This window comes from Pelodiscus sinensis, chromosome 24 (genome assembly GCF_052426305.1).
Source record: "Pelodiscus sinensis isolate ZL-2025 chromosome 24, ASM5242630v1, whole genome shotgun sequence".
Lineage (NCBI taxonomy): Eukaryota > Metazoa > Chordata > Testudines > Trionychidae > Pelodiscus > Pelodiscus sinensis.
Window position 1 is genome coordinate 20,412,610 of NC_143075.1, and position 21,263 is coordinate 20,433,872.

The 21,263-nt window shown below is 52.6% G+C and overlaps 1 protein-coding gene across 6 annotated transcripts in view; it reads right to left on the reverse strand.

Moving 5' to 3' along the window:
* Window positions 1-21,263, reverse strand: part of ARHGEF10L (Rho guanine nucleotide exchange factor 10 like) — a 207,266-nt gene that overhangs the window by 170,751 nt on the left and 15,252 nt on the right. The window contains exon 1 of one of the 6 annotated variants that reach the window (XM_089773155.1): window positions 15,227-15,490. The exons of 1 other annotated variant lie outside the window; for it this stretch is intronic. The gene's annotated coding sequence lies outside the window, so the exon portion shown is untranslated. Of the gene's footprint in view, window positions 1-15,226; window positions 15,493-21,263 lie in introns of those variants that run through there. 4 more of the 6 variants (XM_089773157.1, XM_089773158.1, XM_089773159.1 and 1 more) reach the window with 4 other exon arrangements.

Here is a 21,263-nt window from a genome sequence, read left to right on the forward strand (position 1 = left end):
CACACTTAGGGTGTGTCTAGACTACATGGCTCCGTCGACGGAGCCATGTAAATTAGTTTATTCGGCATAGTTAAAGAAGCGGGGATTTAAATAATCCCCGCTTCATTAAAATAAACATGGCCGTCGCACTGTGCCGACGATCAGCTGATCCGACACAGCGCAGATCTGTCGACTGATCTGCAGTCTAGACGCAGATCTTTCGACTGGGGAAGCCTTTGCCGACCGATCCCTTATGCCTCGTTTCAGCTGATCGTCGGCACAGCGAACAAACTAATTTACATGGCTCTGTCGCCATGTAGTCTAGACACACCCTTAGACACTAGCCAAACTATATAGGATCATGAGCTCTCACGGATAAGACCCACTTCATCAGATGCCTTGCAGATCAGCGGTTTGGATTCCTGCTCCCTCAAAGGATCAGCTTGCAGTTTGCCAGCTCAACTCTCCTTTTGTTCTTCCCAGCTTGTATTTTCAGACTTGCAAGCTGTCAGACACAGCCTCAGCAAATACAAGGCTAATGCCCTTGGAATCCCTTCGGCATTGATCTGCCAATGTCCTACGGGGCTCCAATAGTTAATCTAGAATATGGCCGGCCGTCAGGAACATCAGGCCTTGGCTTCATTGCAGTGCCATTCAAATGGAAACCCCTCTGCACTGGGAAAAACGTGGCAATCCAAACAATGTGTTTGATATCAGAAAATCACATTTCCGCCTGCACTAGACAGGATCTGGCAACGTAGCAGGACACAAGTGTTGCTTTTGGTTTCTGGGAACTTCTTTGAACAAGGCACTGAGACTTGATAACGAAGTATGGAAACTGGTCCTGAGCACAGTCCCCCACCCCCGCACAGCTTCCCATTAAACCCCGAAATGCTTCTCCCCAAACCCCGAAGCCACCCCACTCCACCGGCCAGCACGGAGCTGCCAATCCCTAGACAGCATAACAAGTATGAACAAACTAGTTTCCTCAGTAAAATGCGACCTGCTTCACACGGAACCTGAACTCTGATGCTCACTATGGGGCAGCGAGGTGTCTCTCACTCTGGGTACGTCTAGACGGCGGCACTATTTCGGGATACGTCCAGTATCCCGAAATAGCGTTTTCCACATCTTCCTAGCTCACCCGTTATTTCAAAATGCAATCGAAGTAACGGGCGTACTATTCTGACATCCCGGTAAACCTCATTCCACGAGGATTAGAGGAGTTGTCGGGAAAGCGGTCTATTTCGCTGTGTAGACAGCGCCACATTTTGAAATAGACTCTCTCGAAATAAGCACGAAACAAGCTTAGGAATTTGCGTAGCTCAAACTGCTTTGCTTATTTTGAGCTAGCGCCGCAGTATCCACGCAGCCTCCCTCCCTCCCTCTCTCACTCACTCACTCACATACACACAGTTACACGTGCTTCTGCACTTTCCTCGTATCAACCAGGATTCAAAACCTAAGGCAGCGAAACGCCTTTGGAACCAAGACCAGACGCAGAAAGGATCTTGAAACCTCACAATGGAGTCTGCTCTCTTGAGATTTTCAGCTTGATGTTTGAAACCAAAGAGGAAGCCGTAAGTGAGTGAGGCTACATGGGTGAGGCCACATCTGGAGCCTTGTGTCCAATTCTGGGCCCTCTCTTACAGAAAGGATGTGGATGCACAGGAGAGGGTCCAGCAGCACATGACCTGCAAGGAGAGGCTGAGAGATTTGGGCTTATGAAGTCTGCAGAAGAGAAGAGCGAGGGGGGATTTGGTAGCAGCCTTCAGCTACCTGAAGGGGGGTTCCAGAGAGGATGGAGAGAGGCTGTTCTCAGTGGTGGCAGATGGCAGAACGAGGAGCAATGGTCTCAAGTTGCAGAGAGGAAGGTCTAGGTTGGATATTAGGAAAAACTATTTGCCTCGGAGGGTGGGGAAGCACTGGGATGGGTTCCCCAAGGAGGGAGCGAAATCCCCATCCATGGAAGTTTTTAAGTCCCAGCTTGGCAAAGTCCTGGCTGGGATGACGGAGTCAGGGTTGGTCCTGCTGTGGGCAGGGGCTGGACTCGATGACTCCTGAGGTCTCTTCCAGCCCTGGGATTCCAGGATTCGAAGGGTCTGATTAGAGAGGTGCAGCGGAATCTTGCGCTAAACCTGTTGATTCCCCTTTGACACGTCATCGTTGTCCCCGGCGAGCCAGGGGAGCACGCGAGGCCTAACGGGTTTCATCTGCCTCGGAGGAGACTCGGGTTTTAGAGTCGAGGGGAAACGTTCTAACGACAGGGACGGGTAAGCTCTGGAATAGGCTGCCCGGGAAGGCTGCAGAATCCCTGTCACTGGAGGCATTTCAGAGCAAGTTGGACCAACGCCTGTCAGGGAAGGAAGGGCGACATGTGTGGGAGTATGGGGGGGGGGGATTCATGCCCCCAAACTCCATGGGCAGGAGGGGCAAGGCGCCAGCCAGCACCCGGTGGGGCTAGAGTCTCTGGGCATCTCTGAGCAGGGGGGGCTTGGTGTCCGCTGTCAGGATCCAGCTCCCGCCTCCCCCCCCCAAGCAGTGATGGGAGAAGCAGAGAAACACGGCCCCAGCACCTCTTGAGACCCCTGCCAGCCCCACTGTTCTATGCTTCTGACTTGAAGACGAGCTCTGTGTAAGCTCCAAAGCTTGTGCCTGTCAGAAGCTGGTCTAATAAAAGCATCTCTCCACCCACGCCGTGGCTCTGTAAGCAGACACCAAAAGCCAGGGCCCAGGATGGAGAACAGCAGAGACGGGTGCTGACAGGTGACAAAGCCACAAAGCTGCTTGCTCCCGCGACTGAACAAGGAACTCTGTCGCAGTAAGGCGGCGTGTTCGCTGTCTGGGGCACTCGGCAATCAGGCAGTGGAAGAGACTGGAAAAAAAGCAAGTACGGTACAATCCGGTGCTAAAGATACACTACAAAAAGGTAAAGAACCTTTACAAATATTGACAAGGTAAGGAGACCATTGTCTCTTGGTGCTCCCCTGTCTGACTGTATCCGACTGTCATCTCTTGAGCGGCGCTCAGATTGTGAGCTCCCCTGTGATCGGGAACCCATCTCTTTGTTCTGTGTTTGTACATCATCTAGCACAGCGGGATCCTGGTGGTCCCTCAACGCAAGGATCTCAGCAGAGTTCAATCCTTAGGATCTTTTGGAAGCAGAGCACTTGAGCTAGAGGAGTTAACTCCATAAACTAGAAGCAGTAGTAAGCAGCTATTCGTTATTTCAATCAGCCACTAGAGGACACAGCACACAGTCAACTTGTGGAACTCCTTGCCAGAGGATGTTGTGAAGCCAAAACACTAACAGGGTTCAAAAAAGGAGCTAGAAACATTCATGGAGGATAGATCCATCAGTGGTTATTAGCCAGGAAGGCCAGGGAAGGGGTCCCTCACCTCTGTTTACCAGAGGATGGAAATGGGAGACAGGGGATTTACCACTTGGTAATTGCCCTGTTCTGTCCATTCCCTCTGGGGCACCTGGCATTGGCCATTGTTAGAGGACAGGACACTGAGCTAGATGTAGGGCCATCCTTAGGGCGGTGTGGGGCCCAGGGCAACCCCTCCTGCCACAAGCCCCGCTTCTGCTCCGCCCCCACCCCACCCCCTCCTCCGTTGCCCAAAGCCCCCTCCCCAAGAGACGTGAGCAAGGGGGCCTGGCACGGGGGGAGGGGAGAGGCAATAGGGATGAGACCCCAGCCCGTTGCCGCTGCCACGGCGAAGCTGAGCACAGCCTGCCGGGAGAGGGCCAGGGCAGAACACGCTGCTGGCTCTCTCCGGCTCCCGCCACCATGGTGAGTGTGGAGTGGCCCGTCCCCGGCTGCTGCCCTGCGCCAAGTTCCCCAGTAATCCCCTGGGCCGCCCTGGGACCCGTTCACAGGGCCCCCCAAAGCGCAGGGCCGGGAGCAGCCACCCCAAACCGTCCAATGGATGGGACCGCTCTGCACTGCCCCCTGCAAGAAGCCCATAACTTGTGGCTGAGCTGCAGCACACAGCCGAGAAAAACACCCGCCCATTCCCGGGTTAAAGGACTCGGGAGAACAAGAGAGAGCAATGGGGGGAGGGGAGGGACAGAATCAGAAACCGCCCTCCCTCTCTCCTCGACATCCACAGAGCCTGCCTAGGGCCCCGGATCCTCTGCGGGGGTGGGGGGGGGGGGCGCTGCAGCTGCTTCTAATTGCCCCAGCCACCCTAGATTAACTTCATCCTGCCGTGGCCACAAAGCTGGCTTGCTGGACCAAGCCTTCTCCAGGAGCCTGTTGTTTTTCCACATCCGTAAGCCACGTGATTGAAGCTGCACAGCAGCTGAAGCCAGGGAAACAGTTGTGATAATAAGCAAAGATTGGGCGGCCGGAACAAGCCAGCCGTGGCCTCCCATTCCACCGAGCAGCCCCTGGTAACCAGGGTCAGCTCTCAGAACACAGTGAAAAGGGAGCGAAAAACTCTCGGGTTCCGATGGAAAGTTTTTAAAGTTTGATGGGGAAGCTAAACAAAAGGCCATCGAAAGGCAGAGACGGGCGACAACCGGCTAATGGACAGTCACCATTATTTAATCATTGGCTTCACTGTTTATCTGATGTCTCATTTTCCTCCAGCTTCTATGCCTGCATATCCCCTGCATTCACCCCGGCCTGGAGCAAGCTCTATTCTCAATCAGCTATTATTATATCGCACTCATCACGGAATATCCGAGCACCTTCCAACACTGTATTAAGCAACAGCAATACACAGCTGACTCTCCTCCTCTCCCCAGAGGGAAAACCGTGTGACATGGAGAGTCCTGTGTGGTAGGGGGGAGTTTTATTTGTATTTGTTTAAAATGCTCATGGCTGGGTATTAGAGAAGGAAATACATCCCTTGCTGTGTAATACAGTAGGAAAGGCCGGAGACGTCTACCTTGGACGTGGAGCAGAAAATGGTGAGGTTTGTGATAGTCCTTAGTTCCAGGGGGAATTCATAGTCGTGCACAGAGCCTTGCACGAATACATCTCATACAACACCCGTGGCGACACACAAACGCCGGATGTCCCTTACAGAACTTGGACGCCTGCCCCATTGGTGTCTGTGACTCAAGTCAGTCCGCCATTCTAGTGTGAGCACCCAAATGCCACGTGAGCCACGTCAGCAGCCAGGGCTTCAAATCCTCTGAGCCCCTCCCAGCACCCCAACACACAGAACACCCGCGGAGCCAGTGTGAGCATTTGGCACTGGACCCTCTGACTGGAAATGCACGTTCCCCCCAGCCCTTCACACGTTCCTGCTCCCCCTGCCGTGTGGTACGTGACACGCAGAGCACATCTCGCGATGCCTGCATCGTGCTGCCAACCGGCAGATCTGACTTTCTGAACCCTGCGGCGCCTTCCTGAGCTGGGAGGAGAAGCCGGTCATGTGCATTTGGATAAATCATGCAGGTGCCTCCCCCAGGCTTCACCGGCCGCGAGGTGGCTGCGAACCCTCGCCTAGAAACCCTGCTGCCACCGCTCCACAAGTGGAGGCAGAACCTACATGGTACACAGCCTTTGCACCAAGGGGCACTTCGCCCGCAGCGACTAGACGCTCAGGCTACGTCTACACTGGCATGATTTTCCGGAAATGCTTTTAACGGAAAAGTTTTCCGTTAAAAGCATTTTCGGAAAAGCGTGTCTAGATTGGCAGGACACTTTCCCGCAAAAACACTTTTTGCGGAAAAGCGTCCATGGCCAATCTAGACGCGCTTTTCCGCAAAAAAGCCCCAATCGCCATTTTCGCGATCGGGGCTTTTTTGCAGAAAACAAATCTCTGCTGTCTACACTGGCCCTTTTGCACAAAAGTTTTTCGGAAAAGGACTTTTGCCCGAACGGGAGCAGCATCGTATTTCCGCAAAAGCACTGACAATCTTACATGAGATCGTCGGTGCTTTTGCGGAAATTCAAGCGGCCAGTGTAGACAGCTGGCAAGTTTTTCCGCAAAAGCAGATGATTTTGCAGAAAAACTTGCCAGTCTAGACACAGCCTCAGGGTTGGCGCCCATCACCGTCGACTGTGGATTCCAACAGGAAGAGAGCAAGGCCAGTGCAGAGCGCGAATGCGAACCCCACCCTGAGCTCAGTGGAAACAGGAAGCCTTTGTTCTTCATTTTGAAACCTGCTGCGGGTGAATGTCTCCTCTTCCAAATGAAGGGGTAGAGGGCAGCAGCCAGAGTATTCTCTGGGTCAACAATATAACAGTTCTGCCTATGCACCCGCCGTCCTAACCGCCTCTCCAGGCCCGGCAGCTGTGCCAATGTGACAACAGGAGGGCTCCTACGTAACCTCTGTGTGCCTGGAGGTTAATAACACGCCTCCCCGCCCCGTCTATGCAGACTGGAGGCTCTTTGGAGCAGGGACTCTCTCTTGTGAGGTGCTAGGCCCCCCATGCAAACGCTGGGGCCCCCATTCAGCTGTAACTCCACCTGGACTTTCCCCCTGCCCCCTGTTTTCTGCACTGGAAGCAACAGCGCTCTTCTGGGTGAGCCTGCCTTGCTGGGCAAAACCGATCGGTCATCAGCTGGGCCTGGTTATGGTGGAGGGTTCACGTGCTTGCACCTGAACGAGACATGCAGGCCCAGCATTCACAGGGTCCCGTGGAGGGGACAGAAACCCGTCCTGCCTGCTGGAGGCACAGAGGAGTAGGTGTCAGAGGGGAGAGCCGATGCTGGAGCAGGAGCTAATGACTCTGTCGGAATCCCTTTTGGGAGCGCCTGGGGTGCACGCCGCTGATTAAAGGGTGCCGCACGGTCCCTGCTCTGCACTAGGGGTGGTAGCTATCGGGTAAGAGACTAGTCGAGTAACCGCATGAATTCGATAGCTGAGTCGACTATTCTATAGTCCCTGGAGGGTGGGGCCAGCAGCCAGTGCGGTCTGGCCCCCCTCCCACTCCGCGCTGCTGCCTCTCTATCAGGCGGGAGCCAGGCAGTGAGGGGTGCCAGGTGAGAGCCAGTCTGTCAGGGGAACCAGTTTAAAGAACAGCTCTCCACACAGACTGGCTGCCTGTCGCCCAGGGCTCTTGCCTCTGATACAGAGGCAGCAGCATGGGGGGCAGCAGCCCCTGTCTGGGGGAGGGGAGCCCTGAGCTCCCTGTGGACAGAGGCTCTTCTGCCTCCCATGGAGCAGCCTCTGTTCTCGGCGAGCCTGGGTCCACTGTAGGCAGAGGCTGCTGCCGTAAAGCAGCTCTGTCCACAGCGAGCCAGGGCCTGCCACGGGCAGAGGCTGCCTGATAGGGGAACAGTGCGGGGGAGGCCAGGGGGAGGGAGGCGGGCAGCACCACAGAGCCACGGAGCCAGTGCTGGGGGGAACCAGCTTTTAAGCCGGCTCCCCCCAGCACTGGCTCCTGCTTCCCCCCCTTGCTGCCTCTGTGGCAGAGGCAGCAAGGGGGAGGAAATGCGACTTGTCGAGTAAATTAGCCGATATGCCTGGGCTTACGGGTTAATCATCTACTCGACTCATTCACATCCCTACTCTGCCCCCATTCAAAGCCCTTTCACTGCGCATTTGTGCAGGTACCACAGTGCGGCCCGACTGGCCTTTGGATGCAGAGACAGACGCGCCAGAGGACTCACAGGCGTCTTAACTCCTGCTCTTGGTCCCTTGGTGCACATGTCCGTCCCCTTTCCCCCAGCACCAGGGCGATCCAAGGCTCATGGAAACCAAGGGAAAGACTCGCCAGCAGCTCTGTATCAGGCCCGAATACCGAATGGCGTCTGCCTTCACCAGGGCCCCTCATACACTTGTTCGGCTGACTAGCGGGTCACAGCCTTCCTTGCCTTGCCTTTAATGGATTATCCTACCTCTGGGATCCCCCCTGAGCAGATGGCTACGCTCCGCAGTCCCCACCTCCTTGTCTTTGCTGTTCCCCTGGTGTTCAGCTTTTTTTTTTGTAAGGCACTTCCTCTGCGGCACTGTCTGTTGACAAGAGACACAGGCTAATGTTTACCAGTCTGTCTCCTAGCTGGTACCTGGCAATCCCACTGTTTATCCTCATTAGAATTAAGGGCAGACTCCTCTCCACTTCTCTGCCCTCACGCTCTGGCTCCAGGCTACTGTTTCTTAAAACACACTCATCAAATTGCACCTTGCCATTTGTAAACCGCTTTGCTGGGTCTAGTTCAATAATTCTTTGGAAGCCTGAAACGCAAAATGTGTGTCATCCCTTCCAAATGGGGCTTCCTCCCTTACATAGACCCTCTATGGAGTGTTATTGTATTTTTATAATGGAAATTGCCTATCTTCTAGAACTGGAAAGGACCTTGAAAGGTCATCAAGTCCAGTCCCCTGCCTTCACAGCAGGACCAAGTACCATCCCTGATGAATTTTTGCCCCAAATTCCTTCCACAACGATTGAACTAACAACCCTGGATTTAACAAGCCAATGCTCAAACCACTGAGCTATCCCTCCCCCCATAGGGTCCTTATTTATCTGGATTCATAAACATTCTACAAAGGGCATCTTTAGACCTATGCTGTAGTCTAGGGCCCAGCTCCTCAAAGTATGTAGGCCCCTAACTTCCATGGAAACCATCTGAAATCGATTGAATTTACAAGCATAAATGCCTTTGAGGTTCTGACCTGTGTGCCTAGTTCATCGGTTTAAGACAGAGCTACTCAACACACAGCCCACGGGCCACATGCAGCCCATGGGCCGTTTGTTTGCAGCCCACGGGTAGGAGCAAAAACCAAAAAGTCAATATAATGGTCTTCTTTTGATATGCGTTTTAGTAGTTAAATTCCTGGACTGTCATTAGAACATAAGAGCAGCCATACTGGGTCAGACTAAAGGTCCTTCTAGCCCAGTGTCCTGTCTGCTGATAGTGGCCAATACCAAACGCCCCAGAGGGCAGGATCACAACAGGTAATCCTCACGTGACCCCTGCCCTGTCTCCCACTTCCAGAGAAACAGAGCTAGGGACACCATTCCTACCCATCCTGGCTAATAGCCATTGACGGACCTAACCTCCATGAATCTAGCTAGCTCTTTTTTGAACCCTGTTAAAGACCTAGTCCTCACTGTATCCTCTGGCAAGGAGTTCCACGGGTTGACTGTGCGCTGAGTAAAGAAAACCCTCCTTTTGTTTGTTTTAAACCTGCTGCCTATTCATTTCATTTGCTGACCCTAGTTCTTATATTATGGGAATAAGTAAATAACATTTCCTTATTCACTTTTTCCACACCAGTCATGATTTTATAGACCTCTATCATATCTCACCTTAGTCTCCTCTTTTCTAAACTGAAAAATCCATGTCTTTTTAATCTCTCTTTATATGGGACCGGTTCCAAGCCCCTAATCATTTTTGTTGCCTTTTTGTGAACCTTTTCCAATGCCAATGTATCTTTTTCGAGATGAGCTGACCACATCTGTACACAGTACTCAAGATGTAGGCGTATCATGGTTTTATATAGAGGCAATAAGATATTTTAGATATTTTCTGTCTTATTCTCTATCCCTTTTTTAATTACTCCTAACATTTTATTTGCTTTTTTCACTGCTGCTGCACACGGAGTGGATGTTTTCAGAGAACTATCCATAATGACTCCAAGATCTCTCTCGAGTTAGTTGTAGCCAAATTAGTCCCCATCATATTGTATATGCTCATTGCTCATTAGAAGTGCTGTCATTGGGTGGAAATCGGGTAAATATTGCATTTTATTAATATCAGCAGAACTGACTTCAATGGGGCCTATGTGTTGTGCAGTCTTGTTTTAATTTTTGCATGCATGCCCGTCAGCGTGAAAGTAGCTATTTACATATATTTGTATATATATTTGTATGTCTATGCAATCACACTTAAGGTGCGGCCCTTGGCATGTGCTGTGAGTATCACTGTGGCCACCGGGGCTTCCAAAGTTGAGTAGCTCTGGTTTAAGATGACCTACCACAAATCCCTTTCCAGTATTGCCCCACCCTTACAATTCACTGCCTACCCTATTTCCAAATGCCTGAGAGAAAATGTTTACCTTGGCCCGTACCCTGGAAAGCACCAGACTCACTCTGTTTTAGTTTCCATGTGCTCCCTTCAGCTCCCGGATCTATTATTGTCACGCGGCTCATCACAAGTGCAGGGCCGGTGAGTAATTTTTAAAAATAAAAGTGCAGCATTCTTTCCAAAACACTTTGCGCGTTCAGTGGATCCAGCTCACTGAGACTTTGGGCTGGCAAATCAGCTACGGCACAGGGAGTTGGCCCAAGTTTCCCCTTTATTCGGCTCTGGTGAGGCCACATCTGGAGTATTCTGTCCAGTTCTGGGACCCCCACTACAAAAAGGATGTGGGTGCATTCAGGGGCGGATGAGAGTGCTGCGGGGCCCAGGGCAGAGCCGCAGGGCCCCGGGCAGCGAAATTTTGCGGGGCCCCCCCTTTGATACGGCGCGTGCACCGTGGCGCCACGACGCATGCGCGGGGCCTCGGGAAGCGCGGGGCCCGGGACAGCCGCCCTGCTCGCCCTGCCCTAAATCTGCCGCTGGATGCATTGGAGAGGGTCCAGCAGAGGGCGACCAAAATGATTAGGGGGCTGGAGCGCATGACCTATGAGGAGAGACTGAGGGAGTTGGGTCTGTTTAGTCTTCAGAAGAGAAGAGTGAGGGGGGATTTAATGGTTGGTGCCGGCATGTGCCCCAGGGCCGGGGCTGGGGCTGCCCGAGCGCCTTGTGCCGTGGGCCCGGGGCCAGCGCCGCTGCCCGAGCCGCGCGCCTGGGGCCAGCACCGGCGCCGCTCGAGTGCCGCACGCCCGCATGTGCCCCGGTGCTGGGGCCGCCCGAGCACCGCGCACCCGGCGCTGGTGCGTGTCATGCACCTGGGGCCGGCGCCTCCTGTGCACCGCACGTCGGGGGCGGGGCCGGCCCAGGTTGTCGGCGGGCGTGCACAAATGCCCCGGCGGGTGCCATGGTGCCCGCGGGCACCGCATTGGGGACCACTGTTCTGAGGTCTCTTCCAGCTCTATGGTTCTATGATTCTAAGGTCCACGAATTAACACCACAGAACAGGGATTTATTCATGCCTGGGCGCTGGGCAGGCTGCCTGGGCGGGGCTGGATTTCGCCTTTGGTCAGGTACACCACAGCCACAGTAGACAGGTCCCAAGCTTGACGCCTTCATTCTGATGAGGCCCCTTTAGCTCTTTAAGATTTGTACAAGCCGGTTTGGTCTTTTCCCCTTCCCCCTTCCTCCAGCATCACTAATTTGATTAACTTAGTATACAAATTGAGAAAGATCCAACACAGAATGAGATCTCGGAAGTATTTCAATGACATGATCTAGCAGCTGGAAGTTGAAGACAGACAAACCCAAACTAGAAATATGGTATAACAAGGGCAATTTGCCATTGGAACCGCTTAACAAGGCTTGGGGCGGAATCTCTATCACTGGAAACTTTTAAATCAAGACTGGATGATCTTCAAAGAGCTCTGCTTTTGTTCAAACTAGGGACGCAACAGTGTAGCTGATTAACCACTACGCAAAAGCTTATAGGTTAATGCTGTAGACTACATGCATTTCTCCCCCCTCCCCCTGTCAGGAAATTTTTAGCAGGTTGGCTGGCAGCTTGGCTCAGTTCTGGCTTGCACAGGGTCCGGGACCTACCCCCACTGCAGCTCTGTGTGTATTAGGAGCCAGCCGGGCAGCCAACCCGGCTCATGTCAGGACCAGGAGCTCAGCCCCCTCCCCTAGACAGGGACTGCTGCCACCCCACATTGCTGCCTCTGTATCAGAGGCAGCAGCGGGGGGCGACAGGCAGCTGGTCCGCGAGGGGAACTAATTTTCAAGCTGTCTCACCTCCTGGACCAGCTGTCACCTGTACAGAGGGAGCAGCACGGAGTGGCAGGGGGCTCCTTGAAAGTCCAACCCCACCCCCAGGGTCTATAGAATAGCTGAGTGACCGATAAGGATTCATGAAGTTAATCGACTATTCAATTAACTGGTATTTAACATCCCTAGTTAAAACAGGAATTATGCCAAGGAATACGGCCTGGTATGCAAGAGCTCAGATAAGTGACTGCAAAGATCTATTCTGACTTGAGAATGTTTGGAAAAGCACCAGTATCTTAAGTCATGTTTGGAGCTGGTTCCAGCAACAACTTTAAGTGGTTTTAATCTCATCTTCCTGCTGTATTAAATCATGCTAAACTCCAACCAACGGGTGAGCTGTTATGGTGCGGCACAGGCAGACCTCGGCAGGATGCAATTAGTACTTAACTGGACACAGAGCTAGGGTTTGTGTCATATAAGCACTTTCCCAGTCACATCTTTAGCTATACGTGACAGGGTGTATAACTGGCCCCGAGGGGTAGCCGTGTTAGTCTGTAACTAAAAAACAATGAATCGGACCGTAGCACCTTAGAGACTAACACAAAAATGGAGAGGGTATCATAAGCTTTCGTGGGCACAATTCACTTCTTCAAATGAATGGGGCAAGGGGTCCAGAGGTGCAAATAAATATCAGAAAAAGAGGAGAGAGGAGAAGGGAAAGAAAAAAAACTTATCAGTTAAAGTGTCCCTGATAAATGAGGCTAATAGAGTGGTCTGTAAGTGCTGTTTACTTAGCTTGGATGGGCCATTATATTCAACACCCAACTGACATACAAAACTTAAGTATCGGGCACTTACAGCCCACTCTATTAGCCTCATTCAGCACGGACACTTTAAATGACCATTTTTTTCTTTCCCTCTCACTCTCCCCCCTTTTTCTGCTATTTATTTGTACCTCTGGACCCCTTGCTCCATTCATCTGAGGAAGTGGGTTGTGCCCACGAAAGCTCACAATACTCTCAATATTTTTGTTAGTCTCTAAGGCTGTGTCTAGATTACATCCCTTTTTCGACAGAGAGATGTAAATCAGGCACTTCGAAATTGCAAATGAAGCCGGGATTTAAATGTCCCACGCTTCATTTGCATAATCACGTCATGGCTCTCTTTTGAAAAAGCGCTATTTTGAAAGTAAAACCACAGTCTAGACGCGGTTCTTTCGAAAAGGGAAGGCTTCTACGAAAGATCCCGTAAACCTCATTTAAGCAGAGGTATTTAAGCATGCAGAGTAACCCTTTGTAAGAAACCATTCAAAATGAAGTGGGCAATTAAAACTCTACAGCCACACACAGTCTATGAACATGAGAACAGCCATAGTGGATCAGACCAAAGGGTCCATCTAGCCCAATAGCCTGATTTTAGAATTTATGAGAAAGAGCCAATATCTTAAGCCATGTTTGGAGCTGGTTTCCAACAGTGGCCATTGCCAGGTGACCCAGAGGGATCCATCCTGTCTGTAAAGAGGGGTTGTACCACTTTAACTATCGCCAATGGAAAATCTCTATAGTGCATCCACTTTAAAGACAATTATACCACTTTAAAGGCCCGGGTATGATGATAATATTGTGGTCAGAAGTCACCAGTGTGGTGTCCTGACAGGTATCTTGCTCTGTTCACTGATAATCATTCAGCTGTGTGGTTTGCTCCCCCTGTATACTGCACGGCTGTGTCTAGACTGGCAAGTTTTTCCAGAAAATCAGCCGCTTTTCTGGAAAAACTTGCCGGCTGTCTACACTGGCCACTTGAATTTCTGGAAAAGCACTGACAATCTCATGTAAGATCGTCAGTGATTTTCCGGAAATACTATGCTGCTCCCGTTCGGGCAAAAGTCTTTTTGCGAAATACTTTTGCGCAAAAAGGCCAGTGTAGACAGCACAGTACTGTTTTCCACAAAAAAGCCCCGATTGTGAAAATGGCGATCGGGGCTTTTTTGCAGAAAAGCGCGTCTAGATTGGCCACGGATGCTTTTCCGCAAAAAGTGCTTTTCCGGAAAAGCATCCTGCCAATCTAGACGCGCTTTTCCGAAAATGCTTTTAACGGAAAACTTTTCCGTTAAAAGCATTTCCGGAAAATCCTGCCAGTGTAGACGTAGCCCACATGTATTACACAGGTAGCCAGCACAGCAGACCACAAAATCAGATAAGGGACAAAGGCAGCTGAGCCAGTAATAGTTCCCTGGATCAGATGTCTACAGCAACGCTAAGACTGAGCCAGTGACAATGGACCCAGCCCATTTGGTGGCAGGATCCCCACTGTCCCTTACGCTGGACAGGGACAACCCCCTTCAGATACAAACAAGTTACATGTCACTCCCGACATATCAGGGTGCCACCCTCTGATGCACCTCGCTCCCGCCCATTGTCTTGCCCGGGGTGGTTCAATCAAAGCAGCGCTTGTCATCATGCTGCCATGCTGGACCCCGCTCAGAACTTGGGTCCGTACGTCCTTGTTATCTGTGGGGAGTGTGTTGGGACCAAGATACCTCCTAACAAAGTGTCCTGTGGCCATCGCTCTGGAACAGGCACCGCACCGCCTGTGCCTCTCATGCAGGAACGCGTCAGCCCTGTTCTCGCCAAAGTCTGCAAGCAAGCCTGCCTCTTGCTCGCAGTTCTTGGCCACTTTTGCCTAGGCCTCAGGCCTGAAATACAAGGGCTTAAGTTTTAGGCTCGCCTCTTACTACAGCTATACCTTATCCCCATTTCAGAGAATAAGTTCTACCACGAGAAGGCACCTCTATCCCCTCTATGCATCGGCACCCGGGGTTGTTCCGCTTTAACTCTTTCATTTAAAAACAAACCGTCCCACGCAGCCACCATTCACTCCGCATTGGCAGAAAAGCCACGGACACACCGGGCCACGGAAACAGAATGGCTCTCTCGCCCCACGGCTGAGCTCTTCACAACACACAAGGGCCACAGGTGGATTACTAAAGGGGGGGCATCTATCGGTTCTGGCTGGAGAGCAGCTTCCCAAACTCCCCTTGGCCTAGGGGGCTGGCCTGGCCCCTTGGAGCCACATTGAACAGCCGTGAAAACGTTCAGAGCCCAGGCTAAAAAGCAGGGCTATTTTCCTGTGCCTTCCTTGGCCAGCCTGAGTGTTTCCAATCCCTGGCTCTGCCAGCCCCTCCTCGCAAGGGGGGCTTGGCCCAGCGATTTGCGCACAATAGCAGGGAAGAGGCGACCTCACCCTCCAACAGATGCACCCATGGGCCACCCACCAGACATTCAACCCCCCCGCCAGAGCCAGACGGGGTCTGGGTGACCAGGGCAGGCTGCCTCCCCTCTGGCTTTGTGTCTGTTCCCAGCCGGGGGGGCAAGACGGGCGCTCCCCAGGGCTGGGCTCCGGAGCTGGGGGAGCCGGCCCCGCGGTCTGGTTCCCGGGGGGAGGCTCCGCAATCCGGCCGGGAGAAGCAGGGGGGGTCGCCGCGGTCACTTACCCCGCTCCGCGCCAGCCTTTGTTGCGCGCTTACAAAGGAGCAAGCGCCCGGCTGCAGCCCACGCTCCGCGCGCCCCGCCGGCTCCCCGCGCGCCCGGCTCCTCTAGGGCTCCCCTCGCGGGCCCGCTGCCATCGCCCCCTTGCACCGCGGCACCGTCTGCGCCGCTCCCCGCTCGCGGCGGCTCCCCCAGCCAAGCCCCTCGGCGGCTCCCCGGGCCAGGAGCCTCCCGCAGCCAATGGCGGAGCGCGACTGCCCGCTCCCGGCTGCGCGGCCGCTTGGCTCCCGGCCGCCGATGAATATTCAGGAGCGCAGCCCAGGGGCGGTGGGCGGCCCACGTCACAGGCCCCAGGCCGGGGAAGGGATCGGCTCCGGTGGGACTCCTGATGGGCACCGGGCGGGTCGGATGCAGGCCCCCTCTGTGCCGGTGCAATGGCTCCGCTGCACCTCTGCTCCATGGACTGCTAACCCCCCCCCCCCAGCATCTCTGTCCATGGACTGCTAACCCCCCCCCCCAGCACCTCTGCTCCATGGGCTGCTAACCCCCCCCCCCAGCACCTCTGTCCATGGGCTGCTAACCCCCCCCCCAGCACCTCTGCTTCATGGGCTGCTAACCCCCCCCCCAGCACCTCTGCTCCATGGGCTGCAAACCCCCCCCCCCTCAGCACCTCTGCTCCATGGGCTGCTAACCCCCCCCAGCACCTCTGCTCCATGGGCTGCAAACCCCCCCCCCCCCCCCCCCTCAGCACCTCTGCTCCATGGGCTGCTAACTCCCCCCCCCCAGCACCTCTGCTCCATGGGCTGCTAACCCCCCCCAGCACCTCTGCTCCATGGGCTGCTAACCCCCCCCCAGCACCTCTGCTCCATGGGCTGCAAACCCCCCCCCCTCAGCACCTCTGCTCCATGGGCTGCTAACCCCCGCCCCCCCAGCACCTCTGCTCCATGGACTGCTAACCCCCCCCCCAGCACCTCTGCTCCATGGACTGCTAACCCCCCCCCCCCAGCACCTCTGCTCCATGGGCTGCTAACCCCCCCCAGCACCTCTGCTCCATGGGCTGCTAACCCCCCCCCAGCACCTCTGCTCCATGGGCTGCAAACCCCCCCCCCCCTCAGCACCTCTGCTCCATGGGCTGCTAACCCCCGCCCCCCCCAGCACCTCTGCTCCATGGACTGCTAACCCCCCCCCCTCAGCACCTCTGCTCCATGGACTGCTAACCCCCCCCCAGCATCTCTGCTCCATGGGCTGCTAACCCCCCCCCCCAGCATCTCTGCTCCATGGGCTGCTAACCCCCCCCCCAGCACCTCTGCTCCATGGGCTGCTAACCCCCCCCAGTACCTCTGCTCCATGGGCTGCTAACCCCCCCCCCCAGTACCTCTGCTCCATGGGCTGCTAACCCCCCCCCAGCACCTCTGCTCCATGGGCTGCTAACCCCCCCCCCCCAGCACCTCTGCTCCATGGGCTGCTAACCCCCACCAGTACCTCTGCTCCATGGGCTGCTAACCCCCCCCAGCACCTCTGCTCCATGGGCTGCTAACCCCCCCCCAGCACCTCTGCTCCATGGGCTGCTAACCCCTCGCCCATGCAACCCTCCCCCCCCCCAGCACCTCTGCTCCTTGGGCTGCTAACCCGTGGAAAACTTCTCTTTTCCCAAAACATGCCCTGGGAACCATAGCGAAGAGAGAATCTTGGGTTTTGAGGGCTCAGCTCAAGGGGTACATCTACACTAGCCCCCTAGTTCAAACTAGGGAGGCTAATGAGGGCGACCGAAATTGCAAATGAAGCGCGGGATTTTGGAAATTGACTAGCCCAGAATAACCGCGTCTACAGGCGGCAGGCGAACGGAAGATCGAAGTAAACCCCTAACTCGAATGAGCTGTTATTCCTCGTGAAATGAGATTTAACAGCTAATTCGAGTTAGGGGTTTACTTCGCTCTCCCGTTTGCCTGCCACGTGTAGATGCGGGCAGTTATTCCGGGTTAGTCAATTTCCAAAATGGCGCCCGCCCAGGAAGATGCTAATGAAGCGCAGGATATTTAAATCCCGCGCTTCATTTGCAATTTCGGTTGCCCTCATTAGCCTCCCTAGTTCGAACTAGGGGGCTGTGTAGATGTACCCAAGGTGAGGTGGAAACCTACATCTCCACCTTCGGAGGCAGAAATACCTTCCTCGGTTATGTTAATGGCTTAGGACTTGTCTTCACTGCCATTTTACTGTGTTGTGACCTTTTTGGTCAAGGATCTGAAAAAAGCCATACCCACCAAGAGCAGCAAGTGACAGCGCTGTGAAGCACCGGTGCAAACAGTCTTCCAGCGCAGGGAGCAGTTAGCTCTTCTCCTTACCTACCATGCTGTGAGAGCTGTCTCCCAGTGCTGGTGCCAGGACCCCACTGCCACGGGAAAGCCCTGCCGCAGAGGCGCATTAAACGGAACAGTGTAGACACAGCTTCAGAAAGTGCACTTCTAAAGTTTGCAGAAAATATCAAACTCAGAGGGGTTGCAAATGCTTTGGAAGGTAGGGGTAAAATTACAAAGGATCTGGACAATGTGGAGAAAAGGTCTGAAATAAAGAGGATAAAATTCTATAAGGACAAATGCAAAGTGCTCCACTTAGGAAGAACCCATCAGTTGCTCCCACACACACACACAATGGGAAATAACTGCCTAGAAAGGAGTACAGCCGAAAGGGATCCAGGGGTCATAGTGGACCACAAGCTAAATACGAGTCAACAGTGTGACACTAGCTATGTCTAGACTGCAGGCTGCTTTTGGAAGAAGCTTTTCGGGAAGAGATCTTCCGAAAAAACTTCTTCCGAAAGAGAGCGTCCACACTGCCAAAGCGCATCGAAAAAGTGCTGAATGGACGCTCTCTCGCATGTAAGCTGTGATTACGATGAGCAGAGTGGCCACCAGGGCACCTGTGCTTTTTCCTCTTTCCTCTTCTTGTGAAATAACTCTCTCTTCCCCATCCACACACATATTTCTCCGAAAGAGCTCTTTCAGAAAAAGGCTTCTTCTGAGGGAAATCCCCTCAGTTCTTTCGATTTTTTTTTTTTAAAGAATGCGATTGCAGTGTGGACATAATTGAAGTTTTTCTGAAAAAACTCTGCAGTGTAGACATACCCACTGTCGCATAAAACGCAAACTTGATTCTGGGATGCATTAACAGGAGTGTTGTGAGCAAGACTATACGAGTCAACAGTGCGCCCTTGTAGGCAAGAAGGCTAATGGCATATTGGGGTGCATTAGGAGGAGCATTGCCAGCAGATCTAGAGAAGTGATTATTCCCCTTTATTCAGCTTTGGTGAGGACACATCTGGAATATTGCGTCCAGTTCTGGGCCCCCCACTATAGAAAGGATGTGGACGCATTGGAGAGGGTCCACCGGAGGGTGGCCAAAATGATTAGGGGCTGGAGCGCATGACCTATGAGGAGAGACTGAGGGATTTGGGTTTGTTTAGTCTGCAGAAGAGAAGAGTGAGGGGGGATTTGAGAGCAGCCTTCAATTTCCTAAAAGGAGGTTCCAAAGAGGATGGAGAGATGCTGTTCTCAGTAGTGAGGGATGGCAGAACAAGGAACAATGGTCTCGTTACAGTGGGGGAGGTCTAGGTTGGATATTAGGAAAAATTATTTCTCTAAGAGGGTGGTGAAGCACTGGGATGGGTTCCCTAGGGAGATGGTGGAATCTCCATTCCTATAGATTTTTAAGTCTCGGCTTGACAAAGCCCTGGTTGGGTTGATTTAGTTGGGATTGGTCCTGCCTTGGGCAGGGGGCTGGACTTGATGACTCCTGAGGTCTCTTCCAGCTTTATGGTTCTATGATTCTAAGACAGGAGAACTCATTCTTCCGCTCTGCTTTGCACTGATTAGGCCTCAATTGAAGTACTGTGTCCAGTTCTGGGCACCACATTTTGGGAGAGATGTGGACAAATTGGAGAGAGTCCAGAGAAGAGCAACACAAATGATGAAATGTTTAGGAAGTATGACCTATGAGGGAAGATTAAACAAACCCAGGGTTTTTTTTCCAGTTTGGAGAAGACTGAAAGGGAACATAACAATTATCAAGCACCTACAAGATTGGTATAAGGAGGAGGGAAAAAATTTGTTTTTAACCTCTGATGACAGGGCAAGAAGCAATGGGTTTAAATTGCAGCAAAGGTGGTTTAGGTTGGACATTAGGAGGTTTTTCCTAACTAACCATTAAGGGTGGTTAAGCACTGGAATAAATTTCCCAGAGAGATTGTGGAATCACTGGGGATTTTTAAAGAGCAGGTTAGACAAACATCTGTCAGAGATAATCCAGATAATACTTACTCCTGCCAGGAGTGCAGGGGACTGGTCTAGATGGCTTCCTGAATCCAGTCCTATGATTCTATGATGCTATGAAATTGATCCACCCCCAAGATTCAACAGACAGCAGGGGTGGGCTAAATACACACTGAGAGCAGAGAGTGAACTGTTTCTAAGATTTCTACAGCAGCCAGCTTTCTCTCTCACTCACACACTCACACTCACACTCATTCACAACACACAGACGTGCGCACACACCATCTTCCATCATCACATACCCCATCACTGCAGAGCGGGGGAAGGGACAGACGCCAGAGAAGGACAGCTTTCCCTGTCTTAAAGAGACAGCGCATGGAGTGTCTCAGAAACGTACCCAGCAGCACATACCCACACTCTATCATACACCCACACACCTTGTCCGTGCCGCACACACTGTCCCAGTCTCTGTGCCACATGCAAACACACAATCTCTATCACAAAGTCTGTCTTTCAAAGACACACAGAAAGACACACAATTCTCTCTCTAGCCCTCTGCCCCACTCCTTCCACCAAGGCCCCGCCCCTTCTAGGGCCCAGAACTGGCCCCTGACAATTTACCAAAATTTGTAGAGTGGCGACATGGCAAAAATTATTGCCCACCCCTGACCTACAGCTTGAGTCTCCAGTGCCTTGAGTGGCATTCTCTTTCATCATCACTCGCACTAGTGCTGTGCAAAGCATAAGTAAGATGCAATCAACTCAGAATCCTGCACTTTTGCACTTTCACTTTGCACAAGCAAAAGCAATTCCATAAGGCAGAGCAGGTTAAAAACGGGGGCGGGAGGAAAATGTGGAAAACCTTGACATTGTTTTTGTTTTCCAGGACTGAAAAACAAACCCACTTTCCCCTCCTCTCTCCACCCCCCCCCCCCCCTCCACACAGTTCCATAATGTTTTAAAACCAAAATTAATATAACCATGGTTCCAATATTTTTCATTTATTGCCCCTTCCAGGAGCAAGGAGACAGCTCCCCAACACACATCCTATCCAGGGCCCGGAGTGGCTGTCGGCTCCCCTGCATATGTGTGTGTTAACTGGTCATGTTAAACCCCAGACTCCAAATCAGCGTTTGCCTTGACATACTGATCCATGCAAAAATGACAAGCTACCCCGTTCTCTCTCTAAGATTATAAGTCGTTTTAAACACAAGGTAAGAAAGCATTGTTTAGATCCACCCTCAGAAGGAGCCATTTCCTTGTTATCCTGAAAATATTACTAAGTGAACTAAAACTATTTCATTTAAAGAAAAAAGCAGCCACTAAAAAACCCTCCTGCAACAACCTTTGTAAAGACGACAAAATGAAGCCGTGCACGGATCAGAGCTGGCAGAATCCCGGAGAGAGAGAACTCATGATCCAGTTGAGCAACTTTGCCCATGACTCTGCTGTTTTGTAACTTCTAGAGCCAATTTTCCATGAAGCCAAGAAGAAAAGATGCTCTAATCCTGGCAGCCTGACTCAGCCACTGCAGGACAGGAAATACCACTATGGGAAGAGAAAACATCTTACCCACATAAGCAACTCTGGGAGCAGCAGGGGTAAACCAGGCGGCTTAGATCCTGAGGTGGAGTCCGCCACTGGCTCTCAGAAAGTGTCTCCTGCGTGGAAAATGCTGGGTAAACACAGTTGCACTGACTAGTGCTATAGTCTGGATTGTAGGAGCACCGTGATGAATCATGCAGCGGGAATTTTGCATGACTCAGGACAAGTGAGC